Source organism: Pongo pygmaeus, chromosome 18 (assembly GCF_028885625.2).
Source record: "Pongo pygmaeus isolate AG05252 chromosome 18, NHGRI_mPonPyg2-v2.0_pri, whole genome shotgun sequence".
In the NCBI taxonomy this organism is placed as follows: Eukaryota; Metazoa; Chordata; class Mammalia; order Primates; family Hominidae; genus Pongo; species Pongo pygmaeus.
This window is the reverse complement of record NC_072391.2, coordinates 80969077-80988345: the sequence shown is the minus strand read 5'-3', so window position 1 is coordinate 80988345 and position 19269 is coordinate 80969077. Positions and strand designations below refer to the sequence as shown.

The 19269-nt window shown below is 44.9% G+C and overlaps 1 protein-coding gene across 1 annotated transcript in view; it reads right to left on the bottom strand.

The window, feature by feature from the left end:
• The window catches only part of CDH13 (cadherin 13), a 1176109-nt gene that overhangs the window by 77218 nt on the left and 1079622 nt on the right, over positions 1–19269 (bottom strand). The gene's annotated exons all lie outside the window — the stretch shown is intronic.

The following is a 19269-nucleotide window of genomic DNA, read 5'->3' as shown; positions in this document are numbered from 1 at the left end:
GTGCGTGCATGTGTGTGCATGAGTACATGTATGAGTATTTGCATGTGGGTGCAGATGTGGGAGTGATGTGTGAATGTGCGTGCATAAGTGCATGTATGCGTGCATGAGTATTTGCATGTGGGTGCAGATGTGAGAGTGGTGTGTGAATGTGTGGACATGTATGTGCATGATGTACACGTGTGTACATGTGCAAGTGTGTGAACATGTGTGTCTGTGCATGTACGTATGTACTGCATCAGGGTCAGGCAGAGCTAGCACTCAGATGACCACCAGCACCCCTGCCCCAAATTTAGCAGCAGCAACCATTTGGTGCCTACTCTGTTCCCTTCTCATTTAGTGCGATCTTCACCAACCTGCCAGAATGACAAGCTTGATTCCATTTTGAATATGAGGAAACGGAGGCTCGGTGATGTGCAGTAGCCCATGCAAGGCCTCACAGTGTGTGCAGGGAGATGTAGATTCCTACAGTGGAGTCTGACTCCACTGTCCCCTGTGCTTCAGTGCCTTCTGGGCAGACGCCAGGCATCAGACCAGGGAAATTCCACCCCACAGTGAGTGGGGCCAACTGAGGCTGATGTCAGTGTATTCCGTAGTGGCTGTGTGTGATGGAGAGAGAGCGGGATTGGTACTCAAGGGCTTCAGGAATGGCATCTGGTATACTGGGTATCTGAGGACATGGCACTGAACATGTATGCCACAGCCTCCTCACCTTATAATGGAAATAACCGTGCATGCCTCCTAGCATCACCACAGGGGTTTAAATTCTTACATGTGAGGTGTGTATAACTGCACGTGGTATGCAGGAAGCGCTCAGTAGATACGCTCCTAATACACCCTCATAAGCAAACACTTACCTAATCTAGTTGTTGTGCTTGAAAATGTGGTGCTGGAAAAGACCTGGAGCTTGACCATGACACAGACATTCAGGCTATGGATCCTGTGTCCACCATTTACTGAGAGGGCTGTGGGTGAGTGACGTGGAGTGTGGCATAACCTCCCCACATCGCCCTCTCCTAGCGCAGAAATTGGAGATAGTGGTGGATCCCTCACAGGGTTGCTGGGATGACTGAATGAGGTAATGGACTTAACATATCCCACATAGGGTCTGGTACGCAGTGGTCCCTCAACAGTGGACAGACATTATTAGGATCTGGTCATATTCTGAGAACAAAGCTTGACAATTTCTGGAATCAAATGTCATTGTCAAATATGCCTGCTCAATGCAATTCTACATGGCTACTGGACTCTCTGCAATAATTTGTCTGAAAGAGAGGCAGAAGCCCCCAGGAGATGAATGAGCTGGTTTTAAGGAGAGAATGGTTTTAAGAGGCATTGAGGGTGCCCTGGAAGCCATCCCCCTACAGTGCATATCAGGCCAAATGCACCTGTCAGCACCTACATTCCTTTGCCAGAGAACTTGCACCAACAGCCAAACGCCTTTGCTCATATGTGCAGCAGGCTGAATGTGATGAGGAATTAGCACCTCTCTCAGGAGCAACCCTCACCCAATGACTGGGGTATTTATACCCCAGCTCCCTTGCTCCCCATGAGACAAGAAGAATACAGGGTGGTCACAGAAGCATAGCAAATTCCAGGCAGTAGTTTCACATGATTAGCAAAAGGAAAATGTTGAAATAGCTGCAGAAGCTAGGGTCTGATAAGACCCTGAAAAAACAGAGTGTGGGCCAAGCTGGCTAAGACCAACTGGACCCAACGTGGTGGTGGATTTGACCTAGGTTTTCCCTAGGACCTCAATATATGCTCATTAACATACTATATCACACACCCACCGGCACCTCGACAGTTCCAGGAACACCCATATTTGGTGCAAAAATGGGTGACACCTCAGTTATGAGAAATCTCCACCTTTTTCCAGGAATCTTCATGAATATTCCACTCCTTGGTTAAAGAAATCCATAGAGGTAGCAACCCCAATCCCCCTTGAGAGTGATTCCTTCACTCCTGAAAATGCTCACACTCACCTTTCTTGAGTGTATACTTTTTGCTTTGCAATAAAGCACCATACTTTTACTATTTTCTGACTTATTCTTGAATTTCTTCTCACAGTCAAGAGCCTGCACACTGACCGGGGTCAAGGACTCACCGGCGTTTGGGGACCTCCCCCAGCCTACGATATCACTCGGATGGAATAAGCCCAGGAGCGTGCTCCTCTGCGGTTCAGCTCCTGTACCCACAGTGGTGGCTGGATGGACAATGCAGGGTGTGTGGGCTGTGTTCCTCTCCTGTCCCACTTCCTGCTCTCCTGCTGGTATTTTATGGGATTTTCTCCCAACTAAACTATTTTCACCCAGACCCTTGTCTCAGCATCTGCTTCAGGGGCAATCCGAAGTAAGACAGTCACAGTCGTGTCAATAGAATTCCCACCAGACAGCGCTTGATTGTTCCAGAGGCCAACACCCAGAGCAGCAGGAAGTGACTTCATCAAGCTAGAGTGGTGAATTAGTTCCAGTGGGTTTTCCTGAGCCTCTCAACAATGGGAGAGGCAAGCAGAGCACAGCAGGAACTGAATGGGGTTTGCGTGAATGAAAAATCCAGAGAAAGGTGTCCTGCAGAATGTGCAGGGTAAGATTTTAAAGAGCTGCCTCTGTCACAGAGAAATAACAAGCTTTGCATGCAGGGGAGCTGGTTAATTGGCCTACTTTTTCTCCAGACTAGCTCTCAAACTCTCACAATAGTCCTGGAGGAAGGAATTATTGTCGCCACTTACAGGTAAGGAAATTGAGGCAGTGAGAGGTGAAAGGAGCTCACAGCGTCCCCATGATCATTAAATGAGAAAATAGACACCAAGACTCAGCCCTTGGCTCATAGTAGGTGCCCATTTCATGTCACCACCTGTTTCTTCCTGATGTGATGGTGTCATCCTTCAGCAGGATGGCCTGGGCCTGTTTCTCAGCTGCCCTGAGTCTGTTTCCTGAGACAGAAGAAGAAAGTGGAGACAGGGGCTTTCATGTGTGGTGAACCAGGCAGTTCAGACCGATTCAGTTCAGACTGAACCCAATGGGAGAAGATGGAAAATATATACAAAAAGTGGGGAAGAAGTCAGGGGAGGTTAGAGGATTATAGTAAAGCAATCACTACAAGTCTTCATTTGCCTCACTTTCTTTTCTTTTTTTTTTGGAGACAGTATCTCGCTCTGTCATCCAGGCTGGAGGGCAGTGGTGTGATCTTGGCTCACTACAACCTCCATCTCCTGGGTTCAAGCAGTTCTCCTGCCTCAGCCTCCCAAGTAGCTGGGACTACAGGTGTGTGCCACTACCCCTGGCTAATTTTTGTATTTTTGGTAGAGACGGGGTTTCACCATGTTGGACAGTCATGTTGGCCAGACAGATCTTGAACTCCTGATCTCAACTAATCCACCTGCTTCGGCCTCCCAAAGTGCTGGGATTACAGGTGTGAGCCACCATGTCCAGCCTGAGTCTGGCCTTCTCTTTTTTTTAATGGCTGTTACCCCATTTCAAGGAGGGTCTTAGAGAGTTTAACAGGCAATGATGTCAATCCGAAAATTCAGATATTTCCAAAGAGTTTTTGATTTAGAGAGAATGAACAGGACTGGAAGACTTTACCTACCCAAGTAAACAATCATTAAAGAGGCCAGGGCAGGTGCGGTGGCTCATGCCTATAATCCCAGCACTTTGGAAGGCCGAGGAGGGCGGATGATGAGGTCACGAGTTTGAGACCAGCCTGGCCAACACAGTGAAACCCCATCTCTACTAAAAATACAAAAATCAGCCGGGTGTGGTGGCACATGCCTGTGGTCCCAGCTACTCGGGAGGCTGAGGCAGGAGGATTGCTTGAGCCCAGGAGCTGGAGGTTGCAGTGAGCTGAGACTGCACCATTGCACTCCAGCCTGGGTGACAGAGCAAGACTGTGACTCAAGACAAAAAAAGCCAGTAGGAGGTGCAGCAGAGCGGGGGTTAATGATTGCCAAGGGTTGGCGGGAAGGAGGGATGTACGGGTGGAGCACACCGGATATTTAGGGTTCTGAAACTACTCTGCATGGTATTATAGTGGTGGATGCATGCTGTTCTACATTTGCCCAAACCCATGGGATTTCCAACACCAAAGGGAATCCTAATTTGCACTACGGCCTCTGGGTGATCATGACGTGTCAATGTAGCTTCATCAGTTGTAACGAATGTCCCAGGTTGGTGGGGGATATTGATTATGGGGGAGGCTGTGCATGTGTGGGGGCAGGAGGCATGTGAGAACTCCCTGTACCTTCTGCTCAATTTTGCTGTGAACCTGCAACTGCTCTAAAAAACAAAGTCTATTAAAAAAAAAGTGGGGAAGTCTAAGTTTTCCTAGCTTTGTGGAAAACAAAATGAACTCAGCAAAATGGAAGACTGTATCAAGAAGATGACATTAAAGGTAAATTGCATATACTGGGGAAAGATTTTAACAATATCTGATAGAACAGTCATCAAATATGGAGAGAAAATTACTGCAAAAGGGGAGGGTAGTGGACATCTGTTGTTTTTTTCGCCACCCAGGAAGGCATTTCGTCTTCCTTCACTTTGGTAAAAACACCCTAATTGCTATGTTTCCACCCCTGTCACAGCCTGTTGTCAAGGTTGACCATCCCCGGGCTGGGAGGTGGGCCCTGACCCAAGCCAAGGTATCACAATCACTCCCAACTCTGACTCCTGGCCTGGGCTGACAGTTGGCACTGAGCATCAGACTCCCTGAGGGACCCGCCTGCTCCCTGAGGGACCCGCCTGCATGTCAGCAGCACACAGCCCTCCAAGACACTGTTTTTGCATTCGTTCTTCAGAGTTAATTTCTGTTGCTTGCACCCAACTCTAATGGATAAAAATACCATTTCAGACACAGGATAGTATTGGAAAATGCATTTTACTAACGCGGCTGCTGCTACCAGGAAGGAGACTTACCAAGACCTGGTACTTACAAGCCCCAGACTCCTGGCTCCCTTACTGCAGCCAGTATAAATACTCGAAAATGCTAAAACAAACAAATGCCTGCAGGAAATCCTGGCACCACCTTCCAGGGTAAGGTCAGCAAGGATAAAGTAGATGGATTCTTGCAAGCGAAAAACAGCTGCAGATGAAGCATTATCCAAACCCTGATCAAGTAAACGGGAACATTAACCTCTGATGGGAAAACAGACTTTGCATTGGCCATAAGTAACTCTGCACTATGTACGGGAATAGCCCAAGTGATTATTACACAGAGCTTAATATTTATGCCGGTATGAACTCATAGCAATAAAGCTCCATTTCATATCTTTTGTGGAATAAGGTGGGGGTATTTATGAGCAAAGGCACGCATGAATGAATGAAGAAATACTCTAAATGATAGCAATAAAACTCTTACTCTCGAACCTAGCTACTGCTTTATCCAATCCTAGCTGGAAAGTCCTTGCTCAGCAAATAACAATTACCTGAGATCACAAATGATGTAAAGAAACAGATGCGCAGAGGCAACACACCCAAGGCTTTTCCTTTCTCTTAAAATCACAAGGGAAATAGATAAAGGTAGTTGGCAAAAACTGTAATTAGGGATTAAAGATAAAGACCCATTCTCATTGAAGATAGATGAGTATCATCAGAACCCTCTCCTTCAAGCAGATTAAGAAGGCATTTCCCATTTCTGTCTTCTATAGAAAAGCTACTAAATGTAAAACAAACACATCCACAGATGCCAGGATATCAAACATTTTGCCTATTTAACTCATGAATATGCAACAGTTCCTGAGTCTGTCTTGTGACAGTCATATGTTACAGTGTCTATAGACAATGTTTTGAAACTGTCCCTCCTACTGAAAGCTGAGAATCCAAGTCAATAGGTAAAAGTCTTTAGCTTTAGTTACAGAGGTAGAAAGCATCACATGGTTAATTACTGAATGTTTGCAGAACATTCCATTGTGGGGGAGAAACAGTTTCCCCCAGGCTTACCAAATGCCCTCATGAAAACACTTGAGCTCACTGGGGCAGCATTGCTAGGTATGCGGTCACTTCAGAAGTATGCTTCACAGTGTTGTGTTTAATTTTTATGCCAGCTATCTATGACCGAGAGCGTAGATTTCACTTCTATTAAGTATTTCTACCAATAATAAAAATCAATCTTTTAGGGACAGGGATATTAATAGCACTTGGGGCAAGATACTAAAGCAACCTGATCCTCTCTACATTTCTGGAAACTATAGAAAGGGTCCAAAGTGCCATTTACTATCGTGTGATTTGCAGTGGATGGGATTGTTGTGGCTTCTGCGGCATCTATTTTCACTTCTTCCTGTAAGACCACCTGACTTAGCTTAGGGCAGCCCCCCCTCCACTCACTGCCCCAGGGTTTTGGATGGGGCCAGTGATGGGTGTAGGCTGGGCTAGAGATCTGCTCTGGACCAGTGAGCGTGAGCCCAGGAATTTTGGAGAATACTGGACAGGCATTTCTCTGGGGTGCAGAGCTGGTGAGCTGTAGACCCAGAGCTACTGCTGGCCTTTTGAAACCTGACCAAAGCCTCTTTGAGAATAATGTTGACAATGAGGAAGGCAGTCAAGAGGGAGGGAGATTCCTGATAGCCCCACCCTGACGGCAGGGCTGATGTCACTGGCATGGACTGTTCTGATTGTCTGGTGTCTGCTCTTAACTGTTCTAATTTGAATATTTCCCACAAACACTCAGATCGAGTTCTGGCTAAAACCACATCCACCCTTGGATCTCCCACTTATGTGAGATACCTCAATTCACTTTCCCCGCCCCCATTCTAGTTTGAGTTAGGTTTCCTTTTTAACCAAAAGAGTCCCAGCCGATAGGTGAACATACCATTTGTGAGAGGTAAAGTTAAAGTAACATGTCTTTTTACATACAAATTTGAAGAAGAAACTTTTTTTCTTTTTGGTGACGGGAAAAGTTGAGAGATGCAAATATCTATCTACTTGGTTCGTGTTTTCCCCCTTCAAAATCTCCCTCCCTCCCTCCCCAACTCTGTATAAAAGAATGCAATGCTCATTACAAACCAGTGTGGCTTTGCCAAAAATAAGTCGGACTCAAAGAACCTCATTGGAAGAAGGTGGGGTGGGAGGCCAGTGGCAGAAGATGAGGTGAGCTCCCTGGTGGAGTAACCATTTCTGGTGGGTGCTGGATTGGCACACTGTCATCTATCAATGCGTCCATGAAGGACCCCAGCCCGTTAGATGGAGAGAGGGTTGGAAGAATCCTCAGTGAATGAGTGCAGGCAGCTGCTCTTTTCCCAGGTTGATCTGTTTGCTGCTGGGTGGTAGAGATGGAGGCTCAAACACACAGTTCCCTAGCTACTGGCTTGAACTATAATCCATACATTAGTAAAAGGCCTAAAGTGCTCAGATCATTTTAAACAGGGATATTTGGCCAGAATTATACTAGTATTTGAAAGCAACAGAGCTCTCCACTTTAACGTTTCTTTAACGTGGCCAGAATCGTACTGTCACTTCAAAGTCACTTTGCGGAACGTTTTTACTACTTTAATAAAAATCCAGGTGATGTACCGACAAACTTAATAGGGCTGAATTTTTAGAGAAGCAATGCTGTTTTACATACTCCTCTATGCTTTTATTATTGTGTGACAGCACATGGCAGATACGACGTTGTGTGGCGAGCTAAACAAAGAGTCTAGTTACTTAGAGGAAAACAATGTCTGTAATACTGAAACTCAAGTGGCAATATGGTCTTTTTCCAGAAAAGGATAGATGTGTAGACAAATTGAATAACATAAGTAAAATATAAAATGTTGCCTCACACCTTGCAACCAGGCCTCTTTGCCTTGCTGGCTTGTACAGGTACAGCACCTGTGCTTGTCCAGACCTTGAGGGGTACTCCTGAAAACACGAAATCAAATGCAGAGCGCAGAGCATGCCCTGATGATTCTTGCCCTCGGATATTTCCTTCTCTAAAGACAATTAAGGCAATATGTGGGAATTTTTATTTTGCTTGCATTTTTTTCTTAGATGCATGCCTCATTCTCCAACCTTCCTGTTGGACAAAGATCCTGTTTTCAATGCTAAAGCAGGCCTGTCCCAAACCAGGTGTGCCTAGACCTGGAGTTTGGTCTCATGAGATCATGAGAGCCCCCAGTGCTCTGGTGGCTATTGTAACCCATAGGTTCTCTCCTTTCCATTCAAGGCCCTTTTAAAAGGTGCTGCCAAATTTTAGTGGTGCCTATTCTGATCTGAATTGTGTTTCCCCAAATATATATGTGGATGTCCTAATCTCCAGCACTTCAGAATGTGATTGTGTTAAAGAGGTAAGTTAAAAGGAGATTACCATAGTGGGCCCTAATCAGATACGACTAGTGTCCTCATGAGAAGAGATTAGGGCACAGACAGGCAGAGAGGGGAGACTCTGTGAGGATACAGGGAGAAGACAGCCATCTACAAGCCAAGGAGAGAGGCCTCAGAAGGAACCAACTCTGCCAACACCTTGATCTCAGACTTCTAACTTACAGAATTGTGAGAAATTAAATTTCTGCTACTTAAGCTGCTCAGTCTATGGTACTTTGTTATGGCAACCCTGGAGAAAGAATGCAATGTCTGCTAAGCACCTAAAAACATGCTGGCCAGCTGGGTGTGGTGGCTCACACCTGTAATCCCAGTGCTTTGGGAGGCCAAGGCAGTGGATCATTTGAGGTCAGGAGTTCGAGACCAGCCTGGCCAACATGGTGAAATCCCGTCTCTACTAAAAATACAAAAATTAGCCAGGTGGTAGTGGTATGCACACGTAATCCCAGCTACTTGGGAAGCCGAGGCAGGAGAATCGCTTGAGCCTGGGAGGCAGAGGTTGTGGTGAGTCAAGATTGCGCCACTATACTCCAGTCTGGGTGAGAGAGTAAGACCTTTCTCAAAACAAAAAACAAAAAACAAAACAAAAACAAAAACAAAAACAAAAAACCCCCAAAACACCAAACAAACAAACAAACAAAAAACCACGCACATGCCAGCCAAAGTACCTCTCAGCCATTAGGAAAGTTTGCTAATTGATTACATTAAGGTAAAGCCTTCCAAGATGCCAAGATGAACCAATTCCTACTCTGTCATCTGTTATGCCTACCACAGCCTGTCTGGCATTTGTTTCCCGCTATTGTTTGCTCACAGAATGCAATGCACACAGGAGGCTTTTATTCCTTCAGCCCACTTGATTAATTATGGGGCATCCTTGCTAAAGAATGAGGTAGGCAGACTATTGACTTTCTAATGGGATAGCTTCAAAATCTCCCTGCATCTGAACTCACAGATACTTCTAATTGGGGAGAGTGGAGAAGGGACAGCTTCAGTTGTCCACCCAGGCTACTGTCCAGTGGCCCCTGCCCCAAGGTGGTGGCGTGTAGCAAGGCATCTCTGCTGGTGGCCAGAATGAAGATCACTGATCCATGTTCAGCAGCCTGCGGGGCTTCCCCAGGTTGAGTCCCAGTATGCCTGTGGAATTTTGCTAACATTCATCCTAGTTCAGCCCACCAGAGACAATCTCCTTCAAATGCTACACAACGATGATCGAGTCTGTCCATCACTCATTCCTTTTCCAGCCCCAGCTCTTCCCATTGTGCCTCAGGTGCCCGAGTTACAGCCCTCTCCTGTTCCGAATAACAAGCATAAACAGCCCTGTTTACTGAGTACTTAGAGGTGGCAGTCACTGTGCTAAGCGCTTCACACATGAACTTTAACTCATTACAATCTTCCTGTTAATTCCCAAGATGAAGAAACTCTAGTTTAGGGACGGTGAGTCAGTTTCTCGAGGTCTCATGGCTGCTAGGTGGCAGTGGAGGAATCTGGGTTTCTGTGCTTCCACAGTCCTTCTTCAGCTCCCCGCAACACTCTTTTTTTTTTTTTTTTTTTTTCCAGGTTGCCTCCCTTGAACACACCTGAATTTGCCAACATCCCTCTTAAAAAGAGGCACCAAGAGGAACGCAGAAGGCCAGCATGCAATGCGATGGCCCAAGTTCCATGCCAGCCGTTGAACGTCGAGATGCTCTTAGCTTTTCTAGCAGTCGTAAGACACTTTTGCCCAAGACCAAGCTTGCGGTCAGTGAAAGTCTCCAGTTTTTTCGAAATGGCCTTGAACAGGTTTTAAGTCAGCTCTCTTGCTTTTAATCAGAGGTCATTTGGCCAAGTTGCAGCCTGTTGTTCCAGCCCAGGGTTTCTCCACCTAAGCAGATACTTCTCATTGGGGAGACTGGAGATGGGGCAACTTCAGTTGTCCACCCTGACATCTGGGGCTGGATAATTCTTGTTGCAGAGGGGCTGTGTAGTGCATTGTGGGAAGTTTACCAGCAACCCGGGCCTCTGCCCCCTAGATGCCAGTGGCATTCCCCTCACACCTCCTGAAATGTTCTAGACACTGACAAATGTCATCTGGGGGCAAGATCACCCCTGGTTAAGAACCACTTTTCTAGTATAATTCAGTCATCTAAAAATAGGCCATTTGTTTGTACTATTTGGAGAAGTCCAAGACTCTGAAGGAATGAATAATGTTTCTTAAAAATCTCTGTTCTTTCTACAGATCCAATGACTAGAGAGAGGTGGAAATAACGAACTGAGAAAGACATAAGGTCAGGAACTGAAAACTACACATCAAATAGATTTTCCATATGTCTGATGTTCTAAAATGCAGAGTGAATACTCAGACTCTATTACACAGGATGACAAAGTCCATGAATAAAATGTTTACTTCCTCATGGCAAAAATAAAATTATTCATTTCATTCTGCTACCATCATGCATGACTAGCTCTGGACGAATATAAATGGGTCTGATGATGAATATATTTTAAGAGGCTCACTGTAGAATGGCAACGGAATACTGGCTTTCTATGCAATTAAATGCATGTTTACAGGGTGTTTGCTATGTATAAAGCCCAGGTGGGCAACATGGTGGATGCAAGGATGATTACAATGCAATTCCTGTGCAGAGGCAGTGTTTCTCAAATGGTGCACACACAGTACACCTAGGGTGGAAAACTTGGGGTGTGCATGGATGAATGCTGAATGGATCGTACTGATTATAGAGGGAGGCCATTGAGGGAACCCTCATGGATTGGAAGAGAAAATAGATGAGGGTTATTATCTTAGGTTCCTGTGTCTGCTATGCAAAAGACCACAGACCTAGTGGATTAAAACAACTCAGCTTTATTCTTATAGTCCCACAAGTCAGAGTCTAAAATTAAGGTGTTTGCAGGGCTGTGTTCCTTTTAGATCTTCAGGGCAGAATTTGTTTCTTTGCTCTTTCCAGAATCTAGAGATGCCTGCATTCCTTGACCTGTGGATTCTTCCTTGTGTGGCTCCAATGGCTTGCTTTTGTCATTGCATCTCCTTCTCCGACTCTGACCCTCCTGCCTCCCTCTATTTTAATTTTTTAATTTAATTTTTATTTTTAATTTAATTTTTTGAGACAGGGTCTCGCTCTGTTGCCCAGACTGGAGGGCAGTGGCATGATCTTGGCTCACCGCAACTTCCGCCTCCTGAGTTCAAACCATTTTCCTGCCTCAGCCTCCTGAGTAGCAGAGACTACAGGTGTATGCCACCACACCCAGCTAATTTTTGCATTTTTAGTAGAGATGGGTTTCACCATATTGGCCAGGCTGGTCTTAAACTCCTGGCCTCAAGTGATCCATCAACCTCAGCCTCCCAAAGTGCTGGGATTACAGGTGTGAGCCACCGCGCTCGGCCCTGCCTCCCTCTTATAAGGACTTTTATGATGAAACTGGGCCTATCCTAATAATCTAAGGTCATCTCAAGACCTTTCATCTAATCATAGCTGCAGAGTCCTTTTTACCGTATAAGGTAAGGACTACGATGTGGACATCTTTGGGGAGTTGGGGGTGGGCGTTACTTAGCTTAGCATGGTTAGCAGGAAGAGAGGCCACAAAGGCTATGAATTCAGAGAAGAGGACACTCATGATAGAGAACCTGGACAGAAAAAGACAGAAAGAGAACAAAACATGCTGAGGGTTGAGTAAGCCAAGGGCATTGGGGAATTTCAATTAAGAAAGTGAAGGGACTGCCTCAACCCCACTTCCAGAAACCTGAACCACCACGATACCTCCTCCGGCTAATGCCATTATAATGAGGTTGAACCCAAGCAAATGAAAAACACATTTGAAGAAGATGTGGAAGCACACGTCTGGTTGACTCTACCTTGCAGTAAGGTCCTGGGAAGCATTTGAGAGGAGCTTGTGCTGCAAGGGATGTGGCCATGAGCAAAAGGACGCTTTTGTTGTCTGCAGGGATGTATTGGTTCTCCTGGTGGCTTTGGGTGGAGCCTCTATGGGTGGTGAGTCTTGCACTTGATAAGGCACTCTGGCTTGCCTGTTCTTCCCATCAGCACCGATGGCTGGAAGAGCCTTGGCTGGGAAACATGGAGCTCATGCATTCTGGTGCCTTGGGCAAGTTGCTTGGGAATAATGGTCATGGTGGCAGCTGCTGCTTAAGCTGCTCCCCATTCCCCTTGCCAACTCACAGGAGGGAGAGTCCAAAGAGAAGGTGTCATTAGGGTAGAAGGAAAATAAAGTGTTCTTGCCTTCTCCACAAAATTCAACTTTCCCAGCTCTTTTTTTTTTTTTTTTTGCCTTTAGGGTCTGTCACCAAACATGAGTCCCACTCAGTTCACTTTAACTTCATTATTTCATCTCACTCTTTCTCCTTCCCTCTTTCTCTCTATTTGTTCACTCAATGACTTTTTATTGAACAGCCACCAGATCAATAGCACAGTGTGGCATGTCAGGGATATGATACACGGGGACTCTAAGAGCTGATCTCTGTCTTACAGGAACTCAGCCAGAATAGGGAAGAGTAGTAGAATGGGGGGTCAGCAATTATTTTAAACATTTCAATAATATTTGTTTTAATGTGAATGGTAAAAATGTAGCTGGCACACCACAGATATTATTGCTAAGTTAAAAGAAAGACAAGTCAAATTAAAGTCAACTTAAAAGCATTCAGTGAATGACAGTACACAGAGAGCAGATAGGTTAGGGGAGATGAAGGTGCCTGGAGTTTGGAAATATTTGGATAAAGCAAAATGGAAATGGCTAAAACAAAGAAGGAGGTAATAATGGCCTAAGAAAGTTATAAAATAGAATGGAGGAATTCAAGGAGAAAGAGATTACTTCCTACTCACCGAAAGTGTTATGGACCATGCAGTGTTTGAAACTGACCTAGAAAGACCAACAGGATTGTGATAGGTGGAGGCAGGGAGAGAAATATTCTAAGAAGACTGACTGATGGTCAAGTTCTAGAGCATGAACATGCATGGCATATTGGGAAGCGGGAACAGTACCCCCATATTCTGCTTTCCATCCTGTATCCTTCTTAGTCCTGCAAACGACCAGAGTAGATGTGCCGTTTATCCATTTCTCCGTCTTTGTGGGGACACCTGCATTTTCCCATGAGTTTATCCCATTCTTCATGCAGCCTTGCTGAGACTTTCCATTATGGTGCCTCTCTCTCCTATAGTGAAGGGATGAAGTGAGTCCGACTCAAGACAGGCCACCTAGGACTTAATATCCTGGGAGTGTACAATGTTGTCAGAGAGACATAAGAATGGAAAATACTTGGAGCTGATTTGTCCTGATTGTGAGGGCCTAAAAATATCATCCATTCATCCCAGGCACCTAGATCACTGAAGCAGCTTTTTCCGGCATTCCTGAAGCTCGCTTCATCCTATTTTTCTTTGCTTCTCTATGTCTTGTGTGTGTGTGCACACATGCCTGCATAAGGTTTGGTTTCCATGGCTTGCAACCAAAGAAATGACTGTATAGCCTGACATAATCAGTTAGCAATCACAGTCATTTTACAAATAACATAGCATTAAAAGGTTCACTGATTTCCCCATGCCACAGAGCTAATAAGCAATGAAGCTGGAATCTGAACTCAGGTACCTCTGCTCCCAATCTATCCTCTGTTCATGCAGACTTTGGCTCTATAGCGTTTTCCAAAAATGGCCATGATAATATTTCTGACACTCCTGTTGTTCACAGGTGGAGTCTAGTTCCTGTCCCCTAGAGTGTGGGTTAGCGTTTATGACCGCCTTCATGAATGAGTGCAATAGAAGTGACACTGCATGATTTCTGAGGCTGGATCATAAAAGGCAAAAGAGAAACCACTGCAAGCTGGCTTTTGGGATGCTCACCTGTAGAACCTGGCCGCCATGTTATGAGGGAGCCCAGGCTGCGTGAAGAGGCCACAAGTAGATGTTCTGGCTGACAGCAAGCCACAGTTGCCAGATAAACAACTGAATAAGCATTCAGATGACATCAGCTCCTAGCCCTTGGGGATTCCAGCTAAGGCTTCAGACACTGAGGCACAGAGATAGGCTGCTCCCAGTGTGCCCTGCTCACATTCCTGAGCCATTAAAACCAGAAAAAACATGAAATGATGTTGTTTCCAGTCACTAAGTTTGTGTGTGATTTGTTATGCATGAATGGGGGCTGAAAGAGGCACCCAGCCCTAGGACAGACTTATCTACTCTCCCACCTAAACAAATTCATTGTTTTATAAAATTTAAGTTAGGATGGGAGATGTAGAGATTGTTGGTGCTTGAAGGAACCCTGGGGATCACTTGACCCAACATTCCCTCCTCTTCTTCTAAGAGTCAGATGTCGAATGAGTGGTGCAAGTGCAGAATCACCTCTTGGGATCACACTATGCAGAACCTCCAATGGCCTGAGGTGTGTAGCTGAGCTCAGACTGCAAAAGAGACTTCCAGGGGGAAGTGACATGATCTGAGCAGGTGTCAGGTGCCCATCATCAGAGAGGTACCAGGAATGGAGTAAAGAAAGAACAGGGTTAAGAGGTCATTACCAATAAATAGGCTAGCAGAGGGATGATCGAATCCAGAATGAGGAAGCTGTTTCTAGGACTGGGAAGAAAGGGAGGGTGCGAGTAGGAATGTCTAGAAGCAGATGGTCCATAGCATGGAAAATGGATTTACCAAAAGATATAGCCAAGGTGCAAGGGGCAGAAAAAAGACAGTGGGAATTTTTGAAGGTGCTAAATGCTGAAATGAATGCATGATGAAGACATTTTCTTAGAGGTAGTAGCTCCCACACAAAGATAAACAGCTCCATGAACATCAAAGCAAGACCAGTACCTGACCATGGGGAAGAGGACCTGGGGATGATCATGGCAACCTATTTAATAAAGAATTATGTACTGAGCCTTAGTACGTGCAGGGCACAGGAGCGGCAATGGTTGAAAATAGAAATAATTCCTTCCCTCACTGAGTGCATGGTCCAGAGGGGAAAATAGATGTGAAACAAAGATTTGCAAATGAGATTTGGTTTATGAAAGGGTAAGTGCAAGACGCTATAGGAATATCATCAGTGGGATCAGGAGAGGTTGCTCTGAGGAAGTGGTGTTTGAGCTGCGACCTGCAGGAAGAGGAGGAGGAGTACTCCAGAGGCCGCCATCTTCCTCCAGCAGGAGGCAGGGACTTGGGTGGCAGCAGCAGGCTGGAAACACACAGATGAATTTGGGAGATGTTGAGAAGGCAAAGTCCACAAGATTTGGTGATGAAGCAGGTGTTGGGGACAAGGACCGAGGGGCACCAAGACTTCTGACTGGAGCTTGGGAGATGGTCCTGTCCTTCACCAACACAAGGAACACTGGGAGAGAAGGTGAATTTGCTTCTGAATATATCATGTTTCATGGGCCTGTGAACTTCCAACATGGAGACGTTCAGCAGAAGTTGTTTATATGGAACAGAGGAATAGGAGAGAGGACATGCACATTTGGGATCCTAAAGTAACCACACTAAAGCCTCTATTGGGATGGTGGGGTGTGAGAAGCAGGTCCAACTCAATGGGAACAAGACTTGAGAAGGACACTGGCCTGAGGTCATGAAAAGAATGAGCAGTCAGAAAGAATGGAAGAGGTGAACTGTGAGGTGCAGTTCGAGATACTGGAGTTGGTGGAGGTATGAGTGCCAGAAGGTTGAACTAGTTTGACTGGTTCCATCAGCTAATTTTCAATTCCTTTGGCAGTTTCAGGGGAGAGGTCATGGTGAATTTCCAATCAGATGCTATATTTTTCATTCTTGCCACATCTAAATATCTTTCTTTATTGCTTTGTTTGGATTCACACGGTTTCCAAGATTATTTTGTCTCTGTTTCTGAGCAAGTTTTGGGTTTGTGTATGCCAACCACAAGAGCCTGGGGTAAGATGCTCTGGCCATGCTTTGAGACAAGTTCAGTGATTCATGAATTTATATTTTGCTGTGTCCATTTAACAGCTGTCTGGTTTGGAACACAGCAACTTACCTAAGTGGCATAAAGCCTTTGTTTGCTCACCCAGGAAACAGGCATAGCAGTGCTGATCTCATGGTGGTAGGTAAAAACGAAGACAGAAAAGTGATGAGAATGTATCTGGCCCAGTGCCTGGAATATTAGAAACCAGTAAATGAATGCTTGTTAGGTGAATGCATGACAAAGACATTTCCTTAACAGGTTGTAGCTCCTACACAAGGATAAACAGCACCATAAACATTGAAAGCACAGAAAGTGATTTTCTGACCACAGACAGAAAGCTGCAGGCTTAGCATAGGCAGGCTCTTAATAAATACAGATTGATCAACCCACTGAATGGATGCAGAAATGAATGCCGTGCTCAGTTTTCCCTCTGATTGCAGCAGGAGAGACTCACTTAGAAGACCACCCATTCCCTTCTCGTTTTGACTCACACAGTACAGCTGAGATGCCACCAACTTGGGGCCACCAGTGCTCAAAAGGAGGTATGGCTGGGCCATCCCTCTGTCACTCATCTTCTTCCAGGAAGACACAGCTGGTGTCTGGCTGCTGTGATAGCAAAGAGCAGGGGGTAGCTGAGAGCCTGTGTTAACAGGAGAGACCCCATGGCAAGCTCTGCCCCAGACTGGATAGAAAATATGCATGGACCCTACTGCTGTGAAGAGTCAGCACTGGCCACCTTTCTTCCTTGAGGGCACAAGCCCCAACTTGGAAGAAAGAGAAAATGTTGGCTGAGACCTCAGATTAGGCCCATGCTCTGAGGTCTACAGCAGGAGAGTATTGGCTAACGCCTGCTACTTCTTAGCTGTGTAACTTTGAACAGATGTGTGTCACCTCCAGGCTCAGCAGCCTCTTGTGTGAATGCTTGACAATAAGGTCAGCTTTAGGGTTGTTTGAAAGATGAAATGATAAAATGCACAGAAAAAAATGCCTGGCACTTAGTAGTTGCTCAATAAAGCTTAATTATCTTTTCCTTAGGCTTTCCTGCTAATATCATTCTTTTTCTTTTCTTTTGTGACAGAGTCTCCCTCTGTCCCCCAGGCTGGAGTGCAGTGGCACGATCTCTGCTCACTGCAAGCTCCACCTCCCGGGTTCACGCCATTCTCCTGCCTCAGCCTCCCAAGTAGCTGGGACTACAGGTGCCCAGCATCACGCCCGGCTAATTTTTTGTATTTTTAGTAGAGACAGGATTTCACTGTGTTAGCCAGGATGGTCTCCGTCTCCTGACCTTGTGATCTGCCCGCCTCAACCTCCCAAAGTGCTAGGATTACAGGCGTGAGCCACCGGGCCTAGCCTTCTTTTTCTTTTTTTAAAAAAGTCAAAATTCTCAAAAAGCTTGTTGTCAAGTTTGTTTTCCAGGTGGATTTCTGGAGTCAAGTTTAGTGATTAGAGCATGATATTTTGTATGAAAGCATAAAAGACAGAAAAAACTCAAAATCAAGTAAAGCATTGTCTTGGTTCACTTATTAACCTATAAGAATGATTACCTCAAATGACCTTAAATTTCTTTCCCATACCCTATTTAAGAATCAGGGAAATGTATGTTTTAGAAATGAAGTCAATATATAGAAAGATACAGCACTTGAAGTGGTGAGCTTCAGTTTCACAGAAAACTCATCTAAGTGAGACAACTTATTCTTGGATGTTGCCAGAGAAATCAAAAAGTTTCTAAATGATTGGAAACAAAAGTTTTTAAATGATTGTTGGAGTTCAACCCCAGGGAGCACTGGCCTCTGCCCTGTGTTGGAGGACAGCTTTGATGATGCATAACAAACAGTGTGATTTCACTCACGCTGAAACTATTTTCCTGAAATTGGAGCCTTATTATTAAGTTACTGGGAAAAAATTCCAATTGAACTTTGGAAATTTTTTTTTTCTATTATAGTACCATTATAGAGTTCCATTTGGTGAAAAATGAGCACTGAAGGCTTTCCACAGTTTTCTATCAGAGCTTAAATTCAATTCTAAGGATAGTGACCATGTAATTGGCAAGGAAAGAGTACTTAATTCTTGGAACTGCACTGATGGGGCAATGATGGGGCATTTCCCTGGCACTGGAGCCTGTGGCAGCAAGGCTGTTGGCAGACTATATCTCACAATGGCTTCCTGGTGGGATATGGGAGTGGCGCCTGCTCTGAGATACAGATTTGGTTAAATCCACTCACTGGGTACACTGCAAACATTTCCCTAAACACCCTAAACTTTCTTTTCTAGGACCTGACCTGAGTTTAAGCTTGTAAGGGGCTTGGTGCCTGGGAGTTGGAGAACCATCTCTGTTCATATTCTGGCATCAAGATGAGAACATGAGTGCATTTTATTGTATCTTTGAGGGTAAGATCATTATTTTTGTTCATTATCTCTCCTGTCTTAACAACCTAACCTCACTGAATGAAAACCCCACCTAAGAGAAGACACTGAAAACACCTATCTATCCCTTAGCTTCCTTCGAGGCAGTTTTCTCCTCCAGATCAAATTGGAAATCACAGCTTCAGGTGAAAAGGGAAACCACTTTTCAAATTTCCATGAACACTTTTGAACTGTAACCAAAGTTAGGGGTGGCTATGACGTGAAATCTGGGTTGAAGGGTTCTTGTCATTTTCTAGATGCCAAGAAATGTCTTTATGGAACTTACAAAGCAAAAAGCCTTTTTCATTTCTCCATATATAAAAAAGTGCAATGTGCAGGGTTATCTGGATGAGGTTTTAGATGACATATTTTGTGCAGTTGAATGGATGTTACGGTGGCTGAAAAGGTTGTGTACCAGGGAGTAATTGGGAGGTCATGCCTATTATGGAGTCAGAGGCCTGTTGGTCTAGGCAAGCATTTGAGTCCTGAGAGAACTGTAGAAAAGAAACATAGTACCTCTGAGTGAGTCTGCCAAGAAAGGATGGTTTTCTTAGTTTCCTTGTCCCTTGTTTCTTAAAAAGTACTTTTCTGTTTATAAAAGTAATGTATGTGTTCAACATTAACAACTTGATAATACAACAGAGTGTGAAGAAAACATGAAAAATCACCAAATAATTCC